We start from the raw sequence: 14,571 nt of genomic DNA, 5'->3' as shown, positions 1-14,571 counted from the left end.
AGCATAAGTGATGTCATTTTGATCCTCTTCAAGTAGAAAAGAAACAGCCATTCTCACTCCCCACCCCACACTCACATCCTGGCTCACCCAGATCCCACTGGATTTGAAAGCTCACTGAAGGCAAAGATTGACGAATTCCTCAGCTCAGTTCCCTGAGCACCCAACATAGAGCCCTCTACTTAATAAATATTTGTTGAATTTGACCTTGAACAGGTTCAGAAGGACTAGAGGTGGCCATCAGCAAAATAGTGAATGTAGTGACATCTGCTTTCAGGATCCTTTCTGCCTTCTTGGCCTTTGCCTGGCCATTCTGGGATTCCTTGCCATCTTAAACTGAAAAGATCATTAACTTAGGGCTGAAAAGGGTCTTAGAGATAATCGAGTTCAATGCCCCACCCATTGAACAGATTAAGAAACTGAGGCACAGAGAAGGTAAGTTCAGGATCACATAGCTAATGTGTCTAATGCAGGATTCAGTTTTGGTTTATCCTGAGTTTGAAAATTGATCCCCAACATCTCTCAGTTGCAGCACGTGGTAGTTGTGTGAACCTGGGCAGGTTATTTAACCTTTGCCTTCCTCAGTTTCCTCATCTGTAAAGTGGGGTCAATAATAATACCTACTTCCCAGGTTTGTTGTGAGGATCAAATGATGTAAGATTTGTAAAGTGCTTAGCAAACTTGAAAGCATTAAACCAATGCTAGTTGTCATTAGTAATTATTGGAAAGTTAATTCACCCTGTTAATAGATAACAGTAATTAAGGCTGTTAACTATTTAGATACATAGACATCCTTGGCTTCCCACAACTCACACCAACTCTACCTGTTCTACTTAACATAAGGCTACTCTAAAAGGGGAGAATGGAACAATAATTTATTAATTACTTGCTAGGTACCTGGCACTGTGCTCAGGGCTTTCAATTATTATATCATTTGATCCTCACAACAACCCTGGGAAGTAGGTTTTATTATTGACCCCATTTTATAGATGAAGAAACTGAGGAAGGCAGAGGTTAAATGACTTGCCCAGGATCACACAGCTAAGGAAGTATCCGAGGCCAAATTTGAACCCAGGTCTTCCTAACTCTAGTCCCACTTCTGTATCCACCCTGACTCTTAAGAGTCATTAAGATGCAAGGACAGGACCAAAGGGCAGAACCAAAATGTTCAATGAGTTACCTAGCTCTCTCTATCTACACTCTTTCCCAATTGAGAGCTTCTGGTTGGTGCAAATAGCCCCAGGAGTATTCAGATAAAGAATAAAATTAAAAAAAACAACAGCCAAGATCCTGTGGAACATATATATCCTCTGGGGTCATATGTAGGAATTTTGTATTAATGAGCCCCAAGGACACTGGTGAGACACACTTAAGTATAAGCAATCTCCTCCAAAGCCTCAGGGAAGAAAGAGCTCTGTACCCCTCTCAAATGTAGCCTTTATAGGTCCCTTTCTTCTCTATAAACTCACTCTAATCTGGGAGGAAGCCAAAATTAGGCCTTCCTTGGAGAGGGGAACACTGTGAGACAGGAGATGGTAGAGAGAATTCTGTATTTGAAGTAAAAAAGAAAAACCCTGAGTTCAAATCCCAACTGGGGACACTTTCCTTTATATAGAAGGCCTGGTGGGCAATTGAAGCAGCTTTGGTGGGGAGAGGTACACGGGACTGGTCATTGATACTAGCATGAAGCTACTGGCCAATATGACCATTAAGGCTCCTTTCAACATCTAAGTCAGTGATCTTGCAATCAGGCCTAGTCTTATTCCATCCTTAGCTACCTAGGATAGAAAAGAAGATTCACTTTTCCTTCTCTCTCTGCTTTTCTCTTACCCTTCACCTTTAAATACTAAGACCTACATTGCCTTCAATTGAATCTGTCAGGCAGACAAAATCACATCCAAACTCCAGCAAAGGATGGGATAGGGAGGGGTAGCCCAGCCAGAAAACAGGAAAGGGGTGAGAGTACAGCTAACGAGTCACTGCTATGGGAAGATCGTCTTCCCATTCATCCTCCAGGCCAAGCCCTGTTTGGAGTCTGCAAAGCCAATTTGCTCTGGGTTGTCATGGGAACAGAGAAAGGAGTTCCTGGAACTGCTGTAATAATTGCTGTCATCTCAAAGGGCATCTCTCTTCTTCTCTAGCCTCCATATTTCTGAATCAGGCTGCCCAGGAGTGGGGAAATGGGTGTCAAAAGTCCCTTCTTTTGCACATTATGAAGAGAATAGTGTCCACAGCTGTCCACATAGTCCTAGGGAGTGGGTGGGTAGCTCACCTGCGCTTGGCTTGATCCAGCCAAATTTTATCATCAGTGTCTTTTCAATTGTGTTTATTGTCCCCTGTTACCTGGTGGCGTGTGAGATGATTTGCAGAATGTGCCTCATTCCAGATAAAGGAGTGTAGGCAGGGTACAGACAACAAGAAGGCCCAGCACATTTGCCAGGGCTTAGGGAGCATAGTTGAGTTTCATGGACCTGTAGAGTGACCCTAGAGAATGGTAGAAAATATGGGACTCTGGCTTTTCACATGTCACATTTCAGCTTGTTGAGGACATTCAAAAGGAATGGGGCCAGGGTTCACAGGGCATAAGGGCAGAATCTCAGAGTCCCAGAATCTCTGGTCCCAATCCACTGCCCATGTTATTCCTAGCATCTGTAAAACCCCACAGACAGTAATAGGATGAATGAAATACGGGGCCCTCAGACTGATCTGGGAATGTCAGTCCATCAATCAACACACATTTACTGGTTGCCAAGTACTACACATTATGGTAAATGCTAGATAAAAGTAAAGGGAAAAACAGGGATAGCTAGGTGGCATAGTGGATAGAGTGCTGGGCCTAGAATCAGAAAAACCTGAGTTCAAATCAGACCTCAGACACTGACTAGTTTTGTGACCCTGGGCAAGTCACTTACCCTTGTTTACCTCTGTTCTTAATCTGTAAAATGAGCTGGAAAAGGAAATGGCAAACCACTCTAGTATCTTCACCAACAAAACACTAAATGAGGGGCAGCTAGGTGGTGCAGAGCACCAGCCCTGGAGTCAGGAGGACCTGAATTCAAATATGGTCTCAGACATTTGATATACTTACTAGCCATGTGACCTTGGGTAAGTCACTTAACCCAATTGCCTTGCCTTCCCCCTCAAAGAAAAAAGAAGAAAACACTAAATGGGGTCACAAAGAGTTGGACATGACTGAATAACAACCAAACAACTCATTTTTTCTATAGTGTGTTAAGGTTTACAGTGTGCTTTCTTCACAAGTTAAGGTGGATATCACTCTAAGTAATTTTTCTTGTTCATGGACTACAACTATGATTTTATTAGTGAGATGTCTGCCTTTTAATATCCCTAACAAAATTTCCTCTGCTGATGAAAATCAACAGCTTGTTAATAATATTGTAAAGATAACCAACTTTGAAAGACTTAGAAGCTCTGATCAATACAATGACCAACCATGACTCTAAAGGACTCATTATGAAGTATGCTATCCACCTCTAGACAGAGAGCAAAGAGATTCAAAGTGCAGTTTGAAGCATATTTGCTTGTCTTTTCTTTCTGGTATATGTTTGGGCATTCTGTGCTGGGTCACTACATAGATGATAACAGCCATTTTCCACTGACTATGTAGCCAGAGTTTTTTGTGTCTCTAAAACTTGCTGATTGTGCGCAGTCTGCCATATTTCCTGCATTCACAGCAAATGACAACATGATATAAGACAGGGGGATCTGAGGATCACTTCCCCTGTTTGGTTTGTATGGTTCTGAGAAACTGACTTGGGGTTTTGGTTTTATTTCATTTGTCCTTTTTGGGTCTAGATGCAGAGTGGAGTCTTGTGAACAAGAGCTTGAGCCATGAGAATCCCAATCTAGTTATCTAGACTAGCTATTATAGCCAGTACAGTGGGATAGTAGATGTGGCCCAGTGGTCTTTAACTTGGTGGGACTAATAATACGTAGGAGATGAATTAAGCCATGAACCTAATTTACCTCTGCTTTTTGGATACCAAGGTCATATGGAGGGATTAAACCCCCAAGGTTTTGGGGAAAATGTTAGATGTTTATTTTTGCTATATGCTTTTGAAATAAAAAAAGGAGAAAAATCTTATATTAAGTTGTTAAATAGAATTGGAATGCTAGTCACTTACCCCTAAAAAGGAGGGGAAATGCAACTGATGGGGTCTTAAGCTAATGATAGAAGAATAGATACTCTCCCAAATCCTTCAGGGTACTGGAGAACTCTGGGGCAGAGAGAGTATAATGTAACACACCTAAACCAAATTGCAACCAATGTTATTATAATAATTGCTAATATTTAAGGTTTGCAATGTGCTTTACATACATTCTCTCATTTGACCCTTACAACAACCCTATGAGAAAATTGGAGCTGAGAGACACTAAGTAGTTTGCCCAGGACCACAGGGTAATAAGTTTCTGAGGAATAATTTGAACTCATATCTTCTTTGATTCCATACTATCTGCTATGCCAGGAGGGTTCAAGTTCATTCAATCAAACTTTGAAACAATTTTCTGTATGTTGTCTCTTGTCCTGTGTGCCTATGTATATGTATGCATGCTCATGCTTTATGTTCACCTTCCAGCTTCCTCTAAAAGAACCTTGCTGGACAGCTCCCCACCATGGTGGTAGCATCACCCAAGGAGGGAAAAGCCATCATCAGACATGTACAATCTAAGCCCAGTCACGGTTTTCCTTTAACCTGGAACTCTCTCCTGCCCTCTCTCTACTCAGGCTACATAAGTCATCTTCTTCTCAACCTTTCTTGAAGCTCTTTCATCTACCCTAGGTAACCTTCCATGACTATCTTTTACTTGCCTATCCATTCAGCTTCTCATTAAAATATATGACTCATCTTGTACTATATTAATTTGTACTTGTTGACATGCTCTTTTGAAAAGTATGTTCTTCAGTTGTTCTATGCATATATGTTCTGTCTCCACAACTTAATTTTTGAGGACAAAGATTAAATATTCTATTTTTTTTTAAAAAAGGTCCTCTCTAGCACCTAGGACAGTGCTACATACATAAGAAACAAATTGTGTTGACTCATTGCCCTAAGGGCAACAATGTCATTCCTAAAATGGGGCACCCAGAGTTGAACACAATTCTTTAGATGTGATCTCACCAGAGCACAATACAATGGGATTATCACATCCCTTGGAGTGGACACCATGCTCTTAATATTAGAAAATAAGATTTAATTGTTGACTTGGTTTGGAGGATCTTGTCAAGTTTTTCCTGGAATTTCTCACACTAAGAGTAATAAGGCACTGGTTCTGACTCACACCTGAGGAGAGCTGCCATTAGATTATGACCCAGGGAGTAGAATTTATCATGTCATTTCTTTTTATCTGTTTCATGGTCAAGTTAATAAGCAAGGAGTGCTTCTTAAGTGCTTTCTATAGGTCAGGCACTGTGAGAAGCATTGGGAATCTGAATACAGAGAGGCAGTCCTTGCCCTCTTTGATTACATTTTAATGGGGGAAGGCAACAAATAAAAGAATGCTGAAATGGCAAGAACCAAGGAGAAGGAACTGCTATACTAGGGGTATATTAGAGAAAGTTGGGAGGGTAAGGAATAGCTCCTGCAGAGTAATAATGACCTAGGTGGCCCAGGTATTTTTCTTAAAAGGAAAGTTCTGGGTGGAAGGAGTCAATCAGAGAAAGGGGTCCCAGGGGTAGAGTATGCTTTCAGTATGAGAAGTCCAAGAGTGAAATGAACTTCTTGGTTGAGAAGGTTTTTGTGACACAGTTGAAAAAGTTCAGAGAGTTAGGAGTAGATCCTGGGAAGGAAGAAAGTTAGCAAAGCCAAAGAACTCTTCATAAAGTAAGGAGCTTCTTGGATATGTTTCTCTAGACATAGTTAGAGAGGTCCTTATTCATCAAGTACATTTTAGGCTAGATAGCCTCTGAGGTGCCTTCTATCTCTGAAAATCTGTGATTCTCTCTGATAATAGTAGTAGTAGTAGTAGTAGTAGTAGTAGTAGTAGTAGTAGTAGTAACAATTTTTGTTGTTAAGTAATTTCAGTCATGTCCAACTCTCCATGACCCCATTTGGGGTTTTCTTGGCATAGATACTGGAGTGATTTACTAATTCCTTCTCCAGCTCATTTTACAGATGAAGAAATGAGGCAAACAAGGTTAAGTGACTTGCCCAGGGTCACACAGATAGGATATATATGAGGCCAGATTTGAACACAGATCTTTCTAACTTCAGGTACAGTGCTCTATCTACTACACCACCTAGCTTCGTCTATTGAGATCATGCAGTGGAACCTGCTAGATCTTAGTGCATGCACACATACATACACACACACTTTTATGGCATGGAAAAACCACTATTATCTTCAAGTTGCAATGATACATCAAAATAGGATTTCTGTAGAAGTAACAAACACAGGGGAAATGGGTGGAAATATGGTCAGTATTTAGAAAATGAAGAGGAAATGAATTCAATTAAGTTAAAATATTAAAATAGAGTGCTCATAAAAGCCACATCCATATGCCATGATGCCAATACAATCATCACAGGAAAGTTGGAAGGCACTAGATGTGGTGAGCACTGATGTGGTAAAAAAATAAATAAAAATTATTATATTAACACATAGTAAATGGCTGGTTACTGAAATGGTAGTCATTTTAGAATCTGTTGTCTATGTGTAGACAGTTCTTTGTTTATCTAGAATGAGTTTAAAACCAATAATAAGTTTGAAGGATGAAGATAACATGATGTGTTATTATAACACTCACCTTATTTTAACAGAGCTTTGACTGAAAAATTGTTAAAAGGTACAGAATCTAATCATTGCCATTTCTTACTAAAGTTTAATTGATGTAAATGTTCACCACAGTGAGGAGGAAAAAATGAATCTGGAAACCACCTCTGTTAGCAAATGCTTGAGTTCATCTCATTCTGTCATTATCTGTGTGACCTTGAACAAGTCACGTAACCGCCATGGATTTCACAATCTACATCTGTAAAATGAGGTGAATGGACTAGTTGACCTCTCAAATCTCTTTCAGTTCTAAGTCTATAATCCTAGGATCCCCACCAAGGAGACATAGTAGTAAATTGCAACACTCATTCAGAATTCAAGCTCATTTGCAAAACACTATGGAGGAAGATGATTAAGTAAACTATAAGTAATATTAAAACCCCAAACAACCTAAAATGGCTGTGGGGAAAATAAGCTTACAGAAGGTTTTGCATGAGACCCAAATAAGCCAGATCATCTTGAAAGCATTTTTAAATGGAAGTGTAAAGGTGATCATAGACAATTCAATTTAGCAGATTTAATAGCATTGCTATCTTAGTATGTTTTTATCTCTGATAAGGAAAGAAAGGAATATAAAGAAAATGGACATTTATTAAGCATCTATTACGGGCCAGGCACTGAGTCCTTTACAATTATCTCATTTGATAATCCTGAGGGGTAGATGCTATTATTATGCCCATTTTACAAATGAGGAAACTGAAGCAAACAGAGGTTAAATAACTTCCATGGGGTCATAAAATTGGTAACAGCATAACCACCTCTTTGGATTCTAATTCTTCAGTATCCAAAGTGTTACATCTAGGGATTGAAAATGACCATCGGTATGAAATCAGTAAAAGCTTCCATATACATAGAAGTTTATGTAATATCAATTACAACACACATGAATAAAGCTTCCATTGAACCCTCCCATGGAGGTTCTTTTAGTCTCTCCTTTTCTATCTCATCCTCTTTTTCACTGTCACCACCCTACCTACAACAATACTTACCCACCGAAGAAGGGTTACAAACATATGTATGTGATTTGTGACTTTAATGTAAGACAGGTAGATGCAAATAACTATTCATGATTCTTTAGAAGCCCATAGGAAAGATTTGTAAAATCTTAGACTTCCCTTGCAAGTTGGGATTCTTGGTTGGTGAGGGGGAATCGATGTTAGTAAATAAGTGTCCTCAGAATTCCTAAATAAAGCAGTAGATTTGTGTTTCTACTAGATCTGATAACTAAATAGAATATATAGAGTGTCTCAGTTTATTTCCCTTGACTTGAAAATAAAATATACTTTCTCCCTCACAACAAATTACAAAAAAATTTGTAAACTCTGTCAGACATGGTCACTGTAAATATTTGTTCTTAATTGTTTTATTTGTCACAGGACAATTGGATGAAATGACAGGGTGGTGAGAAAGATGATGAGGAACTCCTGATTTTAATAACAATAATAATAATATTAAGAGCTAGCATTTTTGTTTGCAGAGCACTTTACAAATATTATCTCATTTGATCTTGGGAGGTAGGTACTATTATTATCCACATTTTATAGCTGAGGAAACTGAGGCAGACAGTTTAAGTGACTTGTGTAGGATCACACAGTTGCTAAATGTCTAAAAATGCATTTGAACTCAGGTCTTCTGACTCCAGACCCAGGGTTCCACCCATTGCCTATAATGTTATTTATCAATTTTATGCATGTTCTACTGTACTGATAATTATGTGCACTTTAAAACTGATACTAAAATACAAATTAAAAGGTAAAAAAGATGAATTTATATTTTGAAAATAATATTTTACCTATTAAAGTACAAATTTTTGCTCTCATTAAAATTATTGTTAGTAGTGATTTCTTAGTGAGAGCAATGTAGTTTAATATGTTTATTTCTGAAAATTTAATTTAGAAATTTAAAATTTTAATTTAACAATTTGTGAAATTGTGATTCCAAGACTTGGTTCTTAAGTTATTTACTTTGAAATTTGGTTTTAATGGTTGTCATATCTTTTTAAAAAATGCATTACAGAGCTATATGGCTCCAAATGGAAAAAGTGCTTTATTGGCCAGATTTACTAAATCATGCTGCTCATTTTTCAAATCCATCAACCAATTATGCAAAGGTTTTTGATGACATTCAGCTAGTAAATTTCCATTTTCCTTGATGTCAATTAGCAGCTGTTCCTGAAAAATAATCCAAAGGTGTTACATTTTTATATTTTTAACAAATAGGCTCAAAACCCACTGAAATTGAATTGGAAATTTTTAAACAGGTGAGAGAATTCTGTTCCCAAGTTGTTGTTATTTTTCATGGTTCAGTTATGAGTTTTTATAGGTAACACACGTGGTTTTCAGAAACTCAGAGAGGAGAGACTAAGTCTCCTGGAAGAGAGGATAATTGGCAGAATTAGAGAGGATGAAGCTTTTGAAAAGACCATTGGATAACAATTAGAGAATATCAGTCACTTTGGAAAGAGTAGTGAGGAGTAAAGGAAAAGGAGGAGGTTGAGAATCTGAGATTCTGAAAGGGTGGTAATGGTGCCCTTCACAGAATTAGGGAAGTTTGGGAAGAGGCTGAGCTTTCTGAGAAAGATAATGTAATGAGATCTGCAATGAATCCTCTCTATACCTACTCAGTGAATGTCAACTATACCTACAACCCCACCAAAATTACAGTGTGTGTGAGGGTCTTAGTCACTAGTGCAGTTATTATTTTAGTAAGTTATTATTTTCATTACCAGCAGGGCTAGGACTAGACTCAGTCACTAGCTACTGCCCCAGAATGGCAAAGCACTGAAGTATCTCTGCCAAGAAACCCCCAAATGAAGTTATGAAGAATAGGAGATGACTGAAAAAACTGAACAGAAAACTACCTCAAAACCTATAGTGAGAAAGCCACTGTGAGTGCCTGGATCCAATTTGTCTTATGACCTTGGAAGCAACTGATTCCAGACAGCCGCAAGTGGCCAAGGGTGCGTGAGGATGGAGTCGGAGGAAGTGTTGAGTAATAATGAGTTGGGGAATGGGAGGGTGTAATGGAGGAGGAAACAAGCCTATAATTGGCTGTCCCTTGGGAGGTGGAATCCAATATTTTACATCTAGGAACTGGAAATGAGCCTTGAGATGATGAGGTCAGTAAGAGCAGTAGTACACAGAAGAAGGTTGGTGGACTATCCAATTACTGCATATAATGAGTAAGGTTCCAATGGACCTTCTCATGGAGGCTCTTTTATCACATTTCTATCTCTTAGTTGGTTAATTACACACCTGTTGGTGTTAGAGCATGATGATTTCACTTTGGAGACCACTGTTCCATAACCATAAGTTTCATGGAAGGTACTATTCTTCCAAGGAAGTTCTTTGTGAAAAGTTTCAAATTCCTATGAAAGTATAGACCTGTTAAAAAAAATCCAAAACTGTTATATTTAGGATTTTTTTTAGCATGATACAGAAAATGTCCCCTCAGTGGCCCTCACCCTATTGATTGCTATTTTGAAATCCCCAGTCTCCAGGAGAGATGATACTTACCCCACAGAGTTGATAGAGGGATGTTATGTTAATGCAATGTATGTTAAGCACACATTCTGAGATTCTAAGTACTTTGCAACAATAATGAACCACTGGCTAAGTTTAGTAGGAAGTGGCAGAGCCCGGGTCCACCCCACGTCCTCTGTCTCCAAATGGAACAACCTATCCATCATAATATGTCAAATTTAAACTAAGGTATTATGATGACAATCAGTCTAGAAGGTGTGGGCTCTAGTCCCAGCCCTGCTGGTAATTAAAATAACTTACACTTCTATGGTGATTTAACATTTACAAAGTGCTTTCCTATCAATCAGACAGTGAGATAGGTAGTACAAGAATACTATTCCCATTTTACAGTTGAGGAAACTGAGGCTCTTCATGTTGAAATGGATTATCACCACATCATTCAATTAGCAACACATAGCAATGGGATTAGAATTCGAGTCCTCTGGTTTGATTAATAATTCTTTCCACTTAGAAAAGGTATTTTATTTTAGTAAGCCTCAATTTCCTCATCTGTAAAATGAAAAGGTTCCTCTAGGAACTATAACATCTTTCCCTAGCCTAACATTCTCTGTTGTTGGGTTGTTTTTAATAATATCTGACATGGTAGGTAGGCGTAAATAGTAAATTTTGGTTTTTTTTTTTAATTGTTGGGTTTAATTTTGTTGGTATAGTGAATTATGAACTAGACTTGAAGTCAGAAGACCCAAGGTTTACATCTTGTCTCAGAAGCTTACTAGCTGTGAGACCCTTGGCAAGTATCTGAACTTCAGTTTCCCCAGTTGTAAGATAAAAATGGGGATAACAACCCCTACCCTAAAGAGTCATGAGGTCCCACTCTTCTAATTGGTGATTACCTCTCCAGATCACTGTTTCAAGAAAGCATTATTCCAGATAGCTGCTCCACAACCTCTGCACTAACCACCTTCCTCCTGAAAGCACCCTTTCTTCCCTCTCTCAATAGCCCTCTCACTCTGTAACCATGAAGTATGATCAAGTCAATTCTGCCATTGTTCCTGGGTGGGGTGTGTCAACCTACTCACAGAAGACCTGAATTCAAATCTAGCCTTTGATTCTAGCTTTGTCACTCTGGGCAAGTCACAGATGTTTGCCTCAGATTCCTCAACTATAAAATAGGGATAATAATAGCACCTACCCCACAGGGTTCTTATGATTATCAAATTGAATATTTGCAAAGTGTTTATTTAGCACAGTACTTGGCACATAGCAAGTGCTAAATAAATGTTTATTCCCTTCCTTTTCACCTTCTCATCAGAATGCAAGAACACTAAAGGCAAGGACTATCTCTATATAATGATTGGTATGTAGTCAATGTTTTAAAAATGCTTTTTCATTCATTCAAATTAAATAATATATTAACATTAAATCACTTTATAAATGGGAGCTATTAATGTTTTCCCTATTTACAGACTAGGAAACTGAGGTTTATATAAATTCTTTTTTTCTATGATTATATTGTCAGGAAGTGTCAAAGGCAGAATTTAAAATTAAATTATTCTTGACTTTAGGTCCTTTAATCTTTCCACAATGGTACAGTGAGTGCCTGAGATTTTAGACTATCAGTGAGCTATTGGCCACATGTGGCCAAGGGCAGTCAACAGTCTCCACAGCAGCCCTGTTTCTTATCTCATAATGAGAATCTGTGCATGTTTGAACAACCAAAGGAACTGTATGTGTCAGTTCCTTGGAACTCTGTGTTCTTGTCCCACTGAATTGTCTACTTGTGTGGAAGGACAAGGAAAGAGCCATTCCAATTAGCCTGGCCAGATTACCTCTGCTGGCACTGAGAGACCTGAGTATCATTACAAAGTAACAAGGAAACTGGCCTCTACTCTTGACCCAAATCATACTTTCTTTGGACACACAGATCAGTTAGGTGACACGAAAATCTGAGATGAAATTTGGGTAAGCAGCTGACATCCTGCCAACTTTAAAGATACTTTCTCCTCCTTTTCCAAACTTCTCATCTGGAAAAAGAAACAATAAAATAATAAGATAAAATATATATACATTTATATATATAAAAATAATAAAATAAGACTCATATTTACAATGAGTCTTAAGGACTACAAAACATTCATATATGTTACCCACCTGAGCCTCCCAACAACCCTGTGGGGTAGCTAGGAGGAGGGGAAGGAGTAGGAGTAGCTAACATTTATATAGTGCTTCCTCCGTGCCAGACACTAGGGTGAGTGCATTACAAATATATCATTTGGTTCTCACAACTAACCTGGGAGGCAGGTGCTATTATTATCCCCATTTTATAGACTAACAATAGAAATAATGATGATAACGAGCTACCATTTCTATAGCCCTTACTATATGCCAGGCACCATACCAAGCACTTTACAAATATTGTCTTATTGGATCCCCACAACAGCCCCGGCAGGTGGGTGCTATGATCAACCCCATTTTATAGATGAATAATATTAGCAGCTAACATTTACACAGCTCTTATTTTATGTCAAGTACTGTACTAAGTGCTTTACGGTTATCATCATTTGTTCTCGCAACAGCCCTGGGAAGTAGACGCTGTTATTATCCTCATTTTACACATGAGGAAACTGAGGCAAGCAGACTTAGTGACTTGCCCAGGATCACACAGCTAGTAAGTGTCTGAGTCTGAACTCAGATCTCCTTGACTCCAGGCTAGCGCTCTAGCCACTGCACCACCCAGCTCTCCTAAATTGTACTCTAATATCGATATTACCATTCCTGTTTTGTAGCTGAGGACACTAAGAGTTTGGCTTAAATGACTTGCCTGTGATCACACAGCTAGCAGGTATCTAGCATAAGATTTGAATCTAGGTGTTACAGCCTCCAAGGCTAGCATTCTTTCCGTTTCTCAGGGCTGCTTCTTGACATGGGTCAATCCATAATATTTCTGGTCTAAAATAGGAGGGAAGATGTTTTTAAATAGTGCAAAGGGCAGTTTATCCAGTGGTGGATTATTTTGGGAAGGGAGGCATGAGAGCAGTTGACTTATGACTTTATTGGCAGAGGAAATGGTCTCCACCAATGCAGATTTATACGTGCTCTGAAGAGCCTTAGAAAGTTTCCTGGAATACTTACAAAGTTAAGAGACTTGTCCAGGGTCACACAGGTAGTAATAGTTGGAGGCTCATGTATGTAGGTCAGCATTCAGAAACAGTTGTATTCTCAATATAGGGATAGGGATTGGACCTATGATTTAGTTGGTTTAGGGAACTCATGGTTGAAAAAAACCTCTCTCTGCTAATTCAGATCATCAGTTTCTTTGCAGCTAAGTGTCTGAGAAGGTTACCTGGGGCAATAAGAGGTTGTAACTTATTCAGGGTCACATGGCCAATATGCCTCAAAGGGGGGACTTGAACTCAGGTTTTCCTGGTTCTGAGGGCATATCTCCCACTGCTTTCCTAAATATGTGCAAAATAAATGAGGTACTGGGGGGTAGGGGTGGGCAGGCAGTAGAACTAGGAGCAGGGGGAAGCAGAACTTTTTTTTAAATTATGTATAAGGTAGTATTTGAGTCAAACTCTGAAGGAGGTTAGAGATTCTAAGAAATGGAAATGAGGAGAGGGAATTCCAGGCATTGAAACAGCTTGTGCAAAGGCCCAGGGGCAGGAGATGGAAAGTTTTATATAAGAAACAGCTAGAAAACCAGATTTTGCTAGACAAAGCAAATGAAAAGGAAAAATATTCTTAAGGCCAGAGAGGTATGTGGAAGCCAGATTATAAAGGACTTCATAGGTTAAACTGAGGAGTTTGGATTGAATCCCTAGTGGTAACAGGTGTCACTGAAGTTTATTGAGCCTGAGAGTGACATGGTCATGCCTGTGCTGCAAGAATATGACTTTGAATATGAGAATGCACAGGCTGTAGGGAGGGTCTGGAAGGAGAGAGACCAATTAGAAAGCCAATCTCCAGGTGCGAGGTAATCAGTGCTTGAACTAGGACCATGGCTGTATGAGTAAAGATAAAAGGGTAGATGCAAGAGATGAGGAGAAGGAACTGATAAGACAGAGCAGCTAATTGGATATGAAAGGGGTAGGGGAGAAAGAGAGAGAGAAAGAGATAGAGACAGAGAGACATACAAAAAGAGAGAGACAGAGAAACGGAGACATAGAAAAAGAGAGAGAGAAAAGAGAGACAGAGGGAGAGACAGAGGGAGAAAGAGAGAGATAAAGAGAGATAGAAAGGAGAAAAGGAAGGAAGGAAGAAGAGAAAGAAAGAAAGAAAGAAAGAAAGAAAGAAAGAAAGA

This window comes from Petaurus breviceps, unplaced genomic scaffold (genome assembly GCF_028583685.1).
Source record: "Petaurus breviceps papuanus isolate PSGF00001 unplaced genomic scaffold, PetGlider_PUasm1.0 220, whole genome shotgun sequence".
NCBI lineage: Eukaryota > Metazoa > Chordata > Mammalia > Diprotodontia > Petauridae > Petaurus > Petaurus breviceps.
The sequence above is the reverse complement of the archived record's forward strand: the minus strand, read 5'-3'. Positions refer to the sequence as shown.